We start from the raw sequence: 14613 nt of genomic DNA on the forward strand, positions 1-14613 counted from the left end.
TAAGCATGGGGTGGAGCATCACATTGCTACGAAGGGGCCCCCGGTCTACGCCAGAGCCAGGCGTCTCGACCCCGCCAAACTCGCCATTGCCAAGTCTGAGTTCGAGCACCTGGAACGCATGGGGATCATCCGCCGCTCTGACAGCCCGTGGGCGTCCCCACTCCACATCGTCGCTAAGCCTGATGGAGGTTGGCGCCCATGCGGGGACTACCGCCGACTAAATGACGCCACCACGCCTGACCGCTATCCTGTCCCGCATATCCAGGACTTTTCTGCAAACCTGTCTGGCAAATGCGTCTTCTCAAAAGTCGACCTGGTCCGTGGTTATCATCAAGTTCCCGTGCACCCCTCAGACATCCCCAAGACAGCGGTGACAACCCCATTCGGCCTATTTGAATTCCTACGAATGCCATTTGGACTCAAAAACGCGGCCCAGTCCTTTCAGCGGCTGATGGATTCAGTGCTCCGTGGCCTTCCTTTCATCTTCGTCTATTTGGACGACATACTCATCGCCAGCGCCTCCGAGGAAGAACACCTCTCCCATCTTCATGCCCTCTTCACACGCCTCAGCCAGCATGGGCTGATCGTCAACCCGGCGAAGTGCCGGTTCGGGCTGACAGCCATGGATTTCCTCGGGCACCGCATCACTGGGGACGGGGCAGTCCCCCTGCCCTCAAAGGTGGAAGCGGTGGCGGCCTTTCCGCGCCCCCAAACAGCTCGTGCGCTCAGGGAGTTCATCGGGATGGTGACATTCTACCACCGCTTCATTCCTCGAGCCGCCTTTATCATCCGGCCACTGTACGAGGCGCTGAAAGGCATGTCCCCCAACCAGGCGGTCGACTGGACAGCAGAGCGGGACCGTGCGTTCACCGAGACTAAAGCTGCGCTCTCCCAGGCTACCCTGCTAGCGCATCCTTCACCTACAGCGCCTATTTCCATAACCACGGATGCATCGGACTATGCTGTTGGTGCGGTTCACGAACAGTGGGTGGGGGGGGCTTGGCAGCCTTTGGCCTTTTTCAGTCGCCAGCTTACACCCCGAGAGCGCAAGTATAGTACTTTTGACAGGGAACTCCTCGGTCTCTGGCTCGCCGTCCGGCATTTCCGTTTCCTGCTAGAGGGCCACGAGTTTACTGCGTACGTGGACCACAAGCCCCTCACGTTTGCCATGTCCAAGACGGCCGAGCCATGGTCCGCTCGCCAGCAGCGACAACTCTCCTACATTTCGGAATTCACTACCGACATCCAGCACGTCGCTGGTAAGTCTAACCAGGTAGCTGACTGCCTGTCTAGGGCAGTGATTGGAGCGGTCCACCTAGGCCTTGACTATGCACAGATGGCTGCTGACCAGGCCACGGACCCGAGCATCCTCCGTCTCCGGGCCTCCGACACGGGGCTCCGCCTGCAGGACGTTCCTTTCAGCGACACAGGTGTCACCCTCCTGTGTGACGTCTCCACAGGACAGCCCAGGCCCATCGTCCCGCACAGCTGGAGACGCCCCGTATTTGAAGCTGTGCACGGCCTCTCTCATCCAGGCGGTAAGCCATCCGTGCGCCTGACCTCTGCTAAGTTTGTGTGGGAGGGACTTAAGAGAGACGTGAAAGCGTGGGCCGACTCGTGTGTTGCCTGTCAGCGGGCTAAGATACACCGCCACATTAAGGCGCCCCTGGAACGCTTCGCAGTGCCGGAGAGACGATTTGACCATGTCCACGTCGACCTGGTTGGTCCCCTACCCCCCTCCCATGGGTTCACCTACCTCTTCACTGTGGTGGACAGGACTACGCGCTGGCCTGAAGCTGTTCCCCTGGCATCCACGACGTCTGCTGATGTGGCCCGGGCTTTTATTGGGTCGTGGGTCTCACGTTTCGGTACGCCTTCCGACCTTTCATCTGACCGTGGGCCACAGTTTACCTCAGAGCTATGGAATGCTGTGGGTGAGGCTCTGGGCGTCAAGCTTCATCGCACTACCGCCTACCACCCTCAGGCGAACGGCCTATGTGAGCGCTTCCACCGGTCCATGAAGGCTGCGCTTCGGGCTACTCTCAAGGACTGCAACTGGGTTGACAAGCTCCCATGGGTCATGCTGGGCCTGCGGACCGCCCCGAAGGAAGACCTACAAGCCTCCTCTGCGGAGCTGGTGTACGGCACGCCGCTGCGAGTCCCAGGCGATTTCATGCCCAATGCAACGCGTCCCTGGTCAGCTGTGGACCAACGAGCCTCCTTGCTGGACGGGGTCAGAGCTTTCACACCCGTCCCTACCGCCCAACACGGCGCTCCGGTGTCCCAGGTGCCCCCAGGTCTGCAGTCAGCGGACTACGTGTTCATCCGTCACGACGCACACCGCCCCCCTCTGCAACCCCCTTATGACGGCCCCTTCCGCGTCCTGGAACGGGGAACTAAGCACCTGGTGGTGGATTTTGGGGGCACGGCCGAGCATGTTTCAGTGGACCGAGTTAAACCCGCACACCTGGACTTGACGCAGCCGTTGGAGTTAGCCCAACCTCCTCGTCGCGGTCGTCCCCCGGCTCCGCCTCCTCCCCCCGTGGAGGCCCGAGCTGCCTCTTCTGCTCCTCAGGCCGACCTCCACAGGCCCGCGTCAATGCCTCCCACAGACACTCCGGCCCCTGTTATCCGGAGCCGCCGCGGACGGCCTGTCGTCCACCCGCGCCTGCCTGACTTCGATTACTAGGGCGAATTCTGGGGGGGCTCATGTGGTGGACACGTATTGGGGACAGAATTCAACCCAGGAACTAAGGGTTAAGTCATGGTTGCCCTGGCAGGTTAACGCAGGGTTAAGTTATGGTTGTCCAGCCAGTTTTCTGGTTATTCTTGCCACCTCCGCTCAGTCGAGCTGTGGGTTGTGTTTGTCTCGCTGATTTACCGTGGATTAAAGAAAGTTGCCTACACGGCTAAAGTGTGAACCTACGGTCTTCTCCGTTACTTCGGCTCTACAACAGTACAATTTGTGCAACCCACAGATGTGACACTTAAATTGCACCCCTTTGCTTAGATTGTCCTGACTGGTGTACATGTATTGTGTATGTGTTCCGCTCCCGGGGGGGGGGCGATGGCGGTGCGAATTCGCGTTTGAGGCGGCTGACAGGACGCGGAAGCGGGGCAGGCTAAGCTAACTGCTAGCCCATGCAGACCGGCGGTCACCCTGGCTGGCGTTCGTTTCCTTGGACAGTGATTTCTTATGATGTTTTGTTTAGTTTGGATATACATGTGTTAGTTTGGATGTGTGTGTTCTTGTAGTTCTTGTGGTATTTGGATGTGTTTTTGTCTTTGTGTTGCACTGCTGTGGGCTGGGGAAACGACATTTCGTTTTGTACTTGCGTACATGAAATGAAGGGACAAATAAAGTGTTCCTGAGTCCTGTCTCATTCTGCAGTCTGGACATAAAAGGGTGCTCGTCACTCATTCAGTGATTCAGTCTACAGACTGACGTTAGAACTGGGGCTTTAACCTGCGACGCTTTGCTCCACCAGTGTGATACATACATATAAAAAACTGACCTCCAATACATTTTGAAAGGGGGGTCTTGAAAACTATCACGCGTCACAAACAAATGATGATTTCCTCCATCCGAAGCAGCTAGAGGGCGCAATCCTAGTCAGACGATCAAGGCAAGAAGACATTTAACATGTTAATGAGAAGAAACTCCGGAACAGGATTTTCACACTTTTTGTAGGACCGTTATGAGCGCCAAATGGTAAACATATGCGATTTAAAATATTGTATTTGTATAGTGGGCCAGTTCACACAGCACTTTTGAGCCAAAACAAGTGGTTCATGGGGGTCACGGCATGGGCAAAAACCATGCTTCTGGTGTGATACACAGATGTACTTTAGTAGATGTGGAGATGTGGAGATGTCAAGGACAGGCTGTTGTGTTGCTGTTAAGCCCACTGAGGTAAATTTGTAATTTGTGGTATTGGGCTGTACAAATAAAATTGACTTGATTTGATTTGATTTAGATAGGGCACAATAAAAAGTAAGCCATGGTAACGGTTCCGTACTGACCCTGAAATTCCTCCCTGCCTGATGTGCTAACATTATAATCATGTGCTAACATTATAATGATGTGCTAACATGATAATCATATGCTAATATCATAATGATGTGCTAACATTATAATGATATGCTAACAGTATAATGATATGCTAAAATCATAGTCATGTGCTAATATTATAATGATATGCCAACATGATAATGATATTGTAACATTATAATGATATGCTAACATGATAATCATGTGCTAACATTATAATGATATGCTAACATGATAATCACGTGCTAACATTATAATGATATGCTAACATGATAATGATATGCTAACATGATAATCATATGCTAACATTATAATGATTTGCTAACATTATGATATGCTAACATGATAATGATGTGCTAACATTATAATGATATGCTAAAATTATAGTCATGTGCTAACATCATAATGATATGCCAACATGATAATGATATGTAACATTATGAAGGACTCCTGAACACACCTGTTTACTAGACTCGGAGGACATGTAGGGATGACTGGTACATTTTAGCAGAAATCTTCAGAGCCAGCACCATCCACATCACCCTCGAGCTCACATTAACCTGCGACTCCAGTAGACGTCAGATGAAGACTGTGCGTGATTTGGACTTGTGAAAGGAGAAACCGTTTTATAACAAATGGTGCAATTTCATTTTACTCAGTCCCTTCAGATTATGTAAACTCTTTCAATATTCAGATATTTGTGCACAAAGCCAATCGTACCAATTCAATTGGGTTGTTTTTTTTTTTTCAAATTGTGAATTTTTCTCACTAATTTTCAAATGCAGTCCGCCAGTTTAACATGTTAAGGAAGCACTAAGCCTAAACATGCAGCATTTACCCGCCGTCTGTTTCAGCATCGAGCTACTGCAGCTGAACGCTCAACCTGCAGACATCACTGTGTGGTTTGCAGCTCGACCAGAGTTTATGTTCATAATGCCGATGTGTCCCTTTAAGGAGTCTGTGTCAAACCTCGCTGTTGTTGCCTTCTAACGGAAGTGCGCCGCATTGTGTCGTGGCGGTGCTTGGCTGCTAGATGGAGCAGAACTGTCTGCAGGACAGAGCTGCTGCTGCAGGCAGGCCTCCAGGTCTCCACTATAAACCTTATGTGTCTCCTCCAACACCTGGCACTGGTCATACCGGTCCCGTGTGTGTGTGTCTGTGTGTGTGTGTGTGTGTTTGTTTGTGTGTGGGTTCATGCATCTGAGTGTGTCTGCAGCCGTGCTGGCCTGAATGTGACTAATCCCTAACACATCCCCCTGGCTTCTGTTTAGTCTCCAGGGCTGCAAATATAATTATGTGCTGAACGTGACTTAACATTTCCCTTCTGTTAAAAGGTCTCCACTTTCCTCCACAGCTCCCACGGAGGCCGCTGTCAGGAGTCAGCTCTGAGACGGGGGTCGCCATGAATACACACTTTTCCCCCTGCATCTTTTCATCCCTTGTTCCCGAGTTCCTCACAGCCTGAGGCCTTCTTCAGGAGCACGCTGGCTAATGTAGCTGCTGCAAGCTTTTTGAATCTGGGCGTGTAAAAGTGTTTTACTGTTTTTATTTAGCTCTGGTTGGACATCATTGTCCCTCAGATAGTAGTAGAGACGGCTGTTCAGACAGATGGTTACCGTTTGCACCTGCAAGCAGATTCTCTGTGGAATGAGCTTTAAGGTGTTGGTGTAAAACTGATTCTAGTGTACCAGGCTGCACCTTAGATTACAGGCCAGATTCCCTGGTTGTGAAATCACAGCTCAGACAAGAACCTCACTGGTCGCTGCCTTACTGATGACCTTGGCACTGCTGAATCTTTTCACTTGGCTTCAAAACAGTCCAGTCGTTTAAGCCTTCAAAAACCATGATATCTCTCTGTTTCCAAAGTGGATAGATTTTAGTTCAGTCACATTTATTCATAATATGTTTTGAACGCAAGCAAAATCCGGCTGGGTTTCTTCAGCCAATGCCAACCATCCGTAAGCTTCCGCATCTGAGAATAAGAAGTCCGGCAGTCCTGTGTTGTGAGTTAAATTTATCAACCCTAACCCTGTATTGAGCAAGGGATTTATATTTGCTGTAGTGCACAATAAAGTCATTTTAATAGCGCATGGTTTGTGACGGCTTCTTTAGAGAACGACCGGGATTTCATCCCCACATGAAACGACCATGGACGGTCAAAATGACCGCCGGTGTTTAAATGCTATATTGTGTCAAGATAAATACCCAGTTGAGATATCAATGCATTACATGTGTTAGTGTGTCTGTTAGGAAACTAACTGACACCAAAATTAACATTTTAACAACTTTAATACTATTTTTAACCCATTTAAAATGGCCGCTGTCCAACGCCTGTAAACCCTGCACCGCCTGGTGGTAGTCATGGTGCGTCTGTAACCAGACATGTTGGACATCATCACACATCAAGTTTAGACTATTTATCTCCACTGGAGGGCGCTAGTGTGTTTCTAGGACAGAGCAACGAACTTCACGAAGGAAATGACGCCACCAACACACGTCATAAATACTGACATGACGCACACCATCACGCGCAAATTACGAGACGGCCATTTTGACCGCTCATGGTTGTTTTAGGGAGATCTTATAACTCTTGATCTAAAACTCGTTTTAATGCAAATATATGCAGTTTTAGGAGCGTTCAGGTAGCGGCAGGTCTGTATCATTTCCCCCCACAAAGTTATTAAACTTTGAAAATCCAAAACGGTCAAAATGACGGCCTTGGTCGTTCTGGTTTAAATCGAGCATGCCAAGATGCTGTACGTGAGCTTCCCAATTTCAAGACGGCGTTACATCGGGATTTTCAAGACGTGACACAAATGCCCCGGTGGCCTGCTGAGGCCTGTAGCGGGAAGGTTCAGCCGAAGCCAAGCTTCCCAGCTCCATGCGTCCTGCGCGTCGAGTGAGCCTTTCAGCGGACCCGGTCCGCGATCTGCCCGCCAGGCGGTGGGGGAGCCCGTGGGCTTGCTGTCTTATGAAAAGTGCTTACGGACTTATTTCAAAGGCTGCAGACGGTGGGTTGAGCTCATGTCTCTCTTTGTGTCTCTCTTCTTGTTGTCATGGCGAACAAACAAACAAACAGGAGTCAAAGGGAGTGTGCCTGCTATCTGTCGGGGAATGTCGTGCTGTAGCTTTGATATCGATGGCTACCGGCAATTACAGCACACCGCACATCTATTTCCGCTGCGCCCCTCCAGTCAGTATTTCCTGTTTGTGCTTTCTTCCGTCGTCGTCACATCCGCCCGCCGCCGTCGGCCACTCAGAAGCCACAGCACGCGCGTGCTCTCCCGGCAGCGCGTCTGGACGACGCTTTGCCGGTTCGCGGCGGAGGAATACGGTATGTTGGATTTAGTGTGATGCGGAGGGACAATTAGGCGCGCGTAGCACCGCCTCTGACCGTATTCCTCCGCCGTCAGCCCTCTTACTTGCCTGTAAACAAGCTGCCGCGGCGGACGTGGTCAGGAAAGAAGTAGGGCCAAAACAACTACAAAGGACATGGCAGGAAACTGGAAGAATGCCCTCTCTTTTTATTTGTCATGGGGGGCTCTTTGATTTTCTCCTCGTCTGTCTGGGTCTCCCTTCTTTCGTTTCTCTTTCTCCCTCTCTCCCCCTTCGGCAGTGTGATTTATTCCACAGGAGAAAGGAAACTAAACAGATAAATAAACAGACGGGATCTGAAGGGGCAGGGAGACAAAGACGGTGGGGGTGGGGTGGGGTGGGGGGGTGAGAGTCTCGCCACTAAAAGGTAGCATGGAGAAGAGAAGAATGGATAGTGAGAATGACAGGGTGAGGCAAACAGAGCTGGGGCGAGGAGGAGAAAGGAAAGGGGGAGCTTGATGAACTCATCTAAAGGCTCGCTTGGTTTTTAATAAGGAGCAGACAGCGAGCCCACTTTCCAACCAGTCACTCTGAATAATGAGCTAGGGTGAGGGGGGAGAGAGACACAGAGACAGACAGACAGAGAGAGAGAGAGAGAGAGAGAGAGAGAGAGAGAGAGAGAGAGAGAGAGATTGTGAATGAGAAAAATAAAAGCTATTGAGACTCGTTATCCTCTTAGCAGTTTTCATCACTGTCCGTCAGTAATCTCGCTCTCTCTCTCTCTCTCTCTCTATCTCCCTCCCTCTCTCTCTCTCCCTCTCTCTCTCTCTCTCTCTCTCTCTCTCTCTCTCTCTCCCTCCCTCCCTCCCTCTCTCTCTCTCTCTCTCTCTCTCTCTCTCTCTCCCTCTCTCTTTCTCTCTCTCTATCTCTCTCTCTCTCTCTCTCTCTCTCTCTCTCTCCCTCTCTCTCTCTCTCTCTCTCTCTGTCTCTCTCTCTCTCTTTCTCTCTCTCTCACTGTTTGAGAAGACAGATGAAGACCAATTAAACTAACGGCACCTTTAATGTAGGAGCTGGTTCCCCTCTAGAACACGCACCGAGATAATCCTGCTGGTCCTGCAAGTAACGCGCAGCTGGCAGCCTGCTGCAGGACTCTGTGTGCGCGCTTTCAAAGCAAGGAGCCTAGCGAGGGGGAGGGCGCTGAAACGAGGCCATGTTCACCCTGTCAACCCCAAACCGGTTTTTTTGGCATGTCCAGATTGTCTCCAGGTTTACTTCAAACAAGTCTGGACAGCAAAAAACATCACGAAATTCGGTTTTTAAGAAAGGATCTAAACCGCACGGCACGGTGGCGCAGTGGTTAGCGCAGTGGTTAGCGCAGTCACCTCACAGCAAGTAGGTCCTGGGTTCGAGCCCCGGGGTAGCCCAACCTTGGGGATCGTCCCGGGTCGTCCTCTGTGTGGAGTTTGTATGTTCTCCCCGTGTCTGTGTGGGTTTCCTCCCACAGTCCAAAGACATGTAGGTCAGGTGACTCAGCCGTACTACATTGTCCCTAGGTGTGCGCGCGCGCGCACGTGTGTATGTGTGGGCCCTGTGATGGCCTGGCGGCCTGTCCAGGGTGTCTCCCCGCCTGCTGCCCAGTGACTGCTGGGATAGGCTCCAGCATCCCCGCGACCCTGAGAGGAGGATAAGTGGTTAGGATAATGGATGGATGGACTTGGCAGCGGAACCCCAATAAGCGGTCCGCGGGCCAGGTCCGGCCCACAAGAGCCAAATGCCTGGCCCGTGCCGACCCATTGGCACTAACGCACCTGTCCTAACATTTGAAATGAAGTGCGGTGAAATAAAATGCACAACATTTGAAATAAAGTGCGTGCTGCTCTACTTTATTTTGACCTCACCCCACACCGTACACTCGACCTATGCCGTAGAGGGCGCGTAGACGTACGACGCACTCCGCGCCCTCTACGGTCCCTGACTAGACAGAGCCAGTCTCCAGCTAACTCAAACAATTCAGTTTAATAACTGTGAGAGAAAAGAAAGATACAGACCTGCCGCTCCCTGAATTCTCCTAAAATTGAAGAAATTTGCATTAAAATGAGCTTTAGATCAATTTCACAAATTTTTTTTAAGATCTATCTAAAACATCCACGAGCGGTCAAAATGACCGCTCGTAATTTCCGCGTGATGGTGTGCGTCATGTCAGTATTTATGACGTGTGTTGGCGGCGTCATTTCCTTCGTTGCTCTGTCCTAGAAACACACTAGCGCCCTCTAGTGCAGAGAAATAGTCTAAACTTGATGTGTTAGTATGGCCAACATGTCTGGTTACAGACGCCGTTACAGACGCACCATGACTATCACCAAGGCGCTGCAGTGTTTACAGGCATTGGACAGCGGCCATTTTAAATTGTTTGAAATAGAAATTCCAAAAATAAAATAAATAAATACAATGAATAAAAGCAGTCGTTGACTGCACCAAGACTGTTGCAGTACTGCTGAGAGTCCCAGGTCTGGGACCCGGAGTTCGGGTGCGTACACCCGAGAGCATATAACCCCATTAACCATGCATAAGTCCCCTTAACCCTCTTGAGACCCAGCAAATCATGTTTGTCCACTGTAGTGGACGTAGCGTTTTTGCTCATATCTCTCATACTATACATGCCACTGTATTCAGTCCTGTTTTTCCTTAAAGAAGACAACATTGCCTTTAAAATGACGTCACATGTGGTGGTGGTGGGGGGTTGTGGACTATAGGGGACATGTTGTAAAATTTGAACAAAATCGAGTTTTAACACGTTTTCTTTGCACTGTGTGTTTTACCACCTCCACACCTAATTTATGTACAAGAAATAGAAATTAAACAACATTATTTTTCCTGGGTCTCAGGAGAGCTATTCTTCTTCTGCTTCTTCTTTTAACTCAGCTAGAACGCTTCGCTCTGCTAGCTACACAGTGCGGCATGCCGCGTGAGCGTCGTCCGTCTTGGCAGCACCCTTCCTCGTCTGCTTTGATGATTTAGAAGCCTTTTCATTTAAATTATTTGATGTAGTTTTAATTGACCTTTCGCAAAGTACCGCCCCAGAACGGTGCTTGTCCAGTCCTACCTTAGCAACGGTCCGTCAAGCTTTCAAACACACAGCAAAATGCTGAAACGGTGTGCCTATGGGATCAGCAGATCGGATCTTAGATATCTGGAAAGTTTGGAGGGGGTGTCATTTTCTTTCTTGCCCACATTGCGCTTCTTGCGCAATGTGGGCAATAGATTTGGCAGTATAGCAGACCCCATGGCCAGCTTCATCCATCCAAAATCAACAACAATACCTGTCTGCTCCAAGCTAAGCTAGCTACTAGCTATTATTGATAGCTAATACTGCTAACGTATTATTACTGCTACTTTTACCCACACAATGCGCTGATTTCTCCCTTCATGTTTTGGTGTTTTCCGGCTACTTCCTGGATAGTTCTGAAATGCTTGACGGGCATAGCAACAGTAACTAAGGGGGGCGGGACTTTGCGAAAGGTCAATTGCCCGACAAATGGTATTTCAAATAGTGTGGGGTAATGGAATTTGTTCTTTTTGAAAAAGTGGCGGGAGAGCGAGATTTTCGCGACCACTACGTCCGGGTTCCCAACCGGAAGTCGATTGCTTGCTTTTCGATCCCGACAAGGGGCCCTGGTCCAGCACGGGATTTAATCATTTGAGTTGCTAAGCTAACGCAGCTCTGACCCATCAGTCCACCCCGGAGACCTGCGCGCCACTGCTCCTCTGAAAACAGCTGGAAACGCACGACCTGCAGCGGGGTGAGCAGCAGCGGAGAGACGCCACTGCGCACAGCCATCCATCCATTACCCAAACCAGAAGATGCGCAGCAATGTGTCCAGACCAGAATAACTTTTCCAGTTCGTCGCACCAGCATATGATTTGACAATTAGACCAAAACAGTTTCAGTCAGACAGCGAAAAATATTGATTTTCTAAACGTCCATTAATTAACTACTGTAATGAATGTCTCATGAGAATGAGAAATCCTTTTCTCAATATAGAGTTGAATGAATTAAGTAAAATGACAAACTTGTCATGTTATTCATGAACAATATTGAAATAACTGAAGGAGAAAAGGATTTCATCTCAGCAAACACCCAAGACTCCTGATTAACGCGGGGCGAAGTCGCACCCCCAGGACTCCTTCTTCTACGGCTACGGTCTGCGTGTAGCTACACAAGCGATAAAGCTTTTGAAAGCCCTTCTCTGAGTAAAGCTGGTGTAAGCAGCTGAGCGAGAAGGGGTAAAATAGCTGTGCGGAGACACTCGGCCAGAGTGGATGAGGGTGCGGTAGTTAGGTGAGACGGGTGATGTGTATGGATGAGGCTGTGATGGAAAGAGCGAGAGAAGAGGTAGGAGGGTGATGTTTATGGATGGGGCGCGTGGGGGGAGAGAGGCCAGTAAACTGCTAGTGAAATGAAAATGGCTCTTTAGCAGAATCCAGGACACTTGGGTGCTGCACTGGATCAATGTCCCTGATTTACTGTCTGAAAGCCTGTCAGATGGAAAGGGAGAGAGGGAGAGGGAGGGGTGGAGAAGGTGGGAGAGAGTAGACGCAGAGAAGTTGGAGCTGTGAGGCTTAAAAGTGGTTCAATATAAGAAGGGCGAGGGGAGTCCGGGGAGAGGCGAGGGTAGGGAGGGGAATGGTCCGTCAATGTGACCGCACAGCGGCGTAGAATCGGAGGGAATGGGCCTCAAGCCTTCACAGCAGATACAAAGGCAATGCGCGAGGGCAATCTTGTTGTGTGGAGGGGATTAGGGGGGTCATTTGGTAAAAACAATTAGGGCACACAAGGTGCTGCGTAAACCCACTATTCCACACAAGGCCAGCCATATTAACAAGCTGAAATCCCGAAAAGGCTGTATTGCCGTTGGTGGCAAAAGCACCCATGCTGATGAGCCCACAAAATCTCCAGAGAGCTAACAAGAAGCTTGCATGTTAAAATGATAAAGTAGCGATGGTAAATTGTTGTTTGCTCCTTTCATTTGCGATGTGATATGTAACAAATTACTCATTAAATGACTAATATATGAGACTCACGTCGCGTCTAAATGAGACCGCTTTCCAACGTGTGGCTGGGTTCACGGAGAAGGCTCGTCTAACACAACATGGAGGGTCGAAAACCAGGCAGCAAAAGAAGTTCGACCTTCTTACTGCACGCCAGAGACATCGGCAGACAGAGACGGACGCCAGACACACGCCGACGATTTAGACAAGTGGGTGAAGAATCTGTCGGACAGACAACTCACCCAGGCGGAGAAAGACATCCCTGCGAAGGGGCTGAATTTTGCTGTCGCGCCGAGGTAAGTCCTGATAGTGGAACTGATCACAGCCACGGAATCAGCGATCCATAACAACGCCATGATGGACCCCGAAGCGGAGCAACTGCGGACGAAAGTTGCAGCCTGCCTCAGCAATGGTGTGAAGGCGCCCCCACCCAACATCGGTAGAGATGAGAGGAAAACTCTCACGACTCCCAGTAAGGACAATGACATCATCATCCTCCCAGCGGACAAAGGCAGAAGCACTGTTGTATTAAACCAGGCAGACTAGCATGAGAAAGTTATGACGTTACTCAGCGACATAAATACTTATGAGCCCCTGAAACGAGATCCAGGCGGTGGTTACAAGAAAAGGTGTGGCGGGAGTGTCGGAAAAATTGAGATGCGAATTTTCCAAACACCGCGTCTCAGTTGCTTTCAAACCCCAAAACACGCTGCACCAGGAGTTGGTCCACCCCAAGCATCGGGTCCCCCGGCACAAACAGAGCCATACAGTGTAGCTGTTAAGTGCCAGAGGATTGTCATGACTTCTACATCGGGGAAGCTAAACAGATGCTGGCCAAGAGGATGGCACAACACAGGGGAGCTAACACGTCAGACCAGGACTCCGCAGTCTACACCATCTACACAGTCTACACCATCTACACAGTCTACACCATCTACACAGTCTACACCAACTACAGGCCAGTGGCCATTCTTTCAAAGATGAGGATGTGCACATCCTTGATAGGGAGGAACACTGGTTTGAACGGGGAGTCAAAGAGACCATCTATGTGAAGAGGGAACGACCATCCCTGAACCGGGGTTGGGTGGGGGGCGCTAAGAGTACATCTGTCACCATCTTACAATGCTGTGATTGCAAACATTCCCAATTCCTCTGTGAATACTATATATGGCCATTGGGACTCCAGTTAATGGCCGCATCCATGCATATGAAGCGGATCGTTGGTTTCGGTCGTTATGCAACTGTTTTGTACTGTGTTGTTTATAAGGGTGCGGTACCTGCAGTCAGGTGAGACTGAAGAGGTCACTAAGATGATGATGAGACGTTTCGCTCAATAAACGTTGTGTCCAGATGACCTGATTCAACCTTCTGTGGTTTCCTTACATGGATTATTGAGCATGCATAAAATAATACTCATTATATGGTTATTCCAAATTCATATTTTCTCTTTATAAATTCTGCAGATCGTTAGTCTCTGGACATGTACTTCATCTATCAGCTGGCTCTTTATGTGTTAACAGCAATGGAAGTTCAGCTGTTGGGTGGGCATTCTTGTGGAGCCCACTGCTTTTCTTGGCACTCTGCCTCTGATTGGCCAGTACACGTTGCCTCCGTTGGTTGGGTTGGTTAAGGTTGGGGTTAGGGTGGGGTTAGGGTTAAGGTTAGCTAATCAGAGGCAGAGTAGGGGCGGGTCTTCCTTGAATCCTAGCGCCTGGATGCTTCGCAGGGCGTGTCTTCCCAGGAAAGCAGTGGACTTTGTTCAGTACGGAGTGTGGTTCTAATTGGTGCTGTGGTACAGGGTTAAGCTGTATCACAACACATTGGTGCTGTGGTACACGGATGATCCGTTGTGGCGACCCCTAACGGGAGCAGCCGAAAGTAGTAGTAGTATAGTAGTACAGAGTTAAGCACGTGTGTGGATCGGCACAGCAGTAACTCCAAACACCGGTTAAGGTTGTGTGTTTGTGTGAGGGGGAAGATTGTGTCTATAGATACCAACATGTGTGGTTCAACTTCCGCTTCCGGTGTAGGAAGATGGCGGCGCGAATTATTCCCATTTGCGGCGGCCTCACCCAGTGCCGTCCATGCGGTGTCTTTGTCCATGTCCACGTCTAAGTTTTGTCTTTTGATGGCTGGCAGAGCTGGCGCTGGGTCGGCTGGGAGAGCGGGGCAGGCTAAGCTAACTGCTAGCCCATGCA

This window comes from Lampris incognitus, chromosome 1 (genome assembly GCF_029633865.1).
Source record: "Lampris incognitus isolate fLamInc1 chromosome 1, fLamInc1.hap2, whole genome shotgun sequence".
Lineage (NCBI taxonomy): Eukaryota > Metazoa > Chordata > Actinopteri > Lampriformes > Lampridae > Lampris > Lampris incognitus.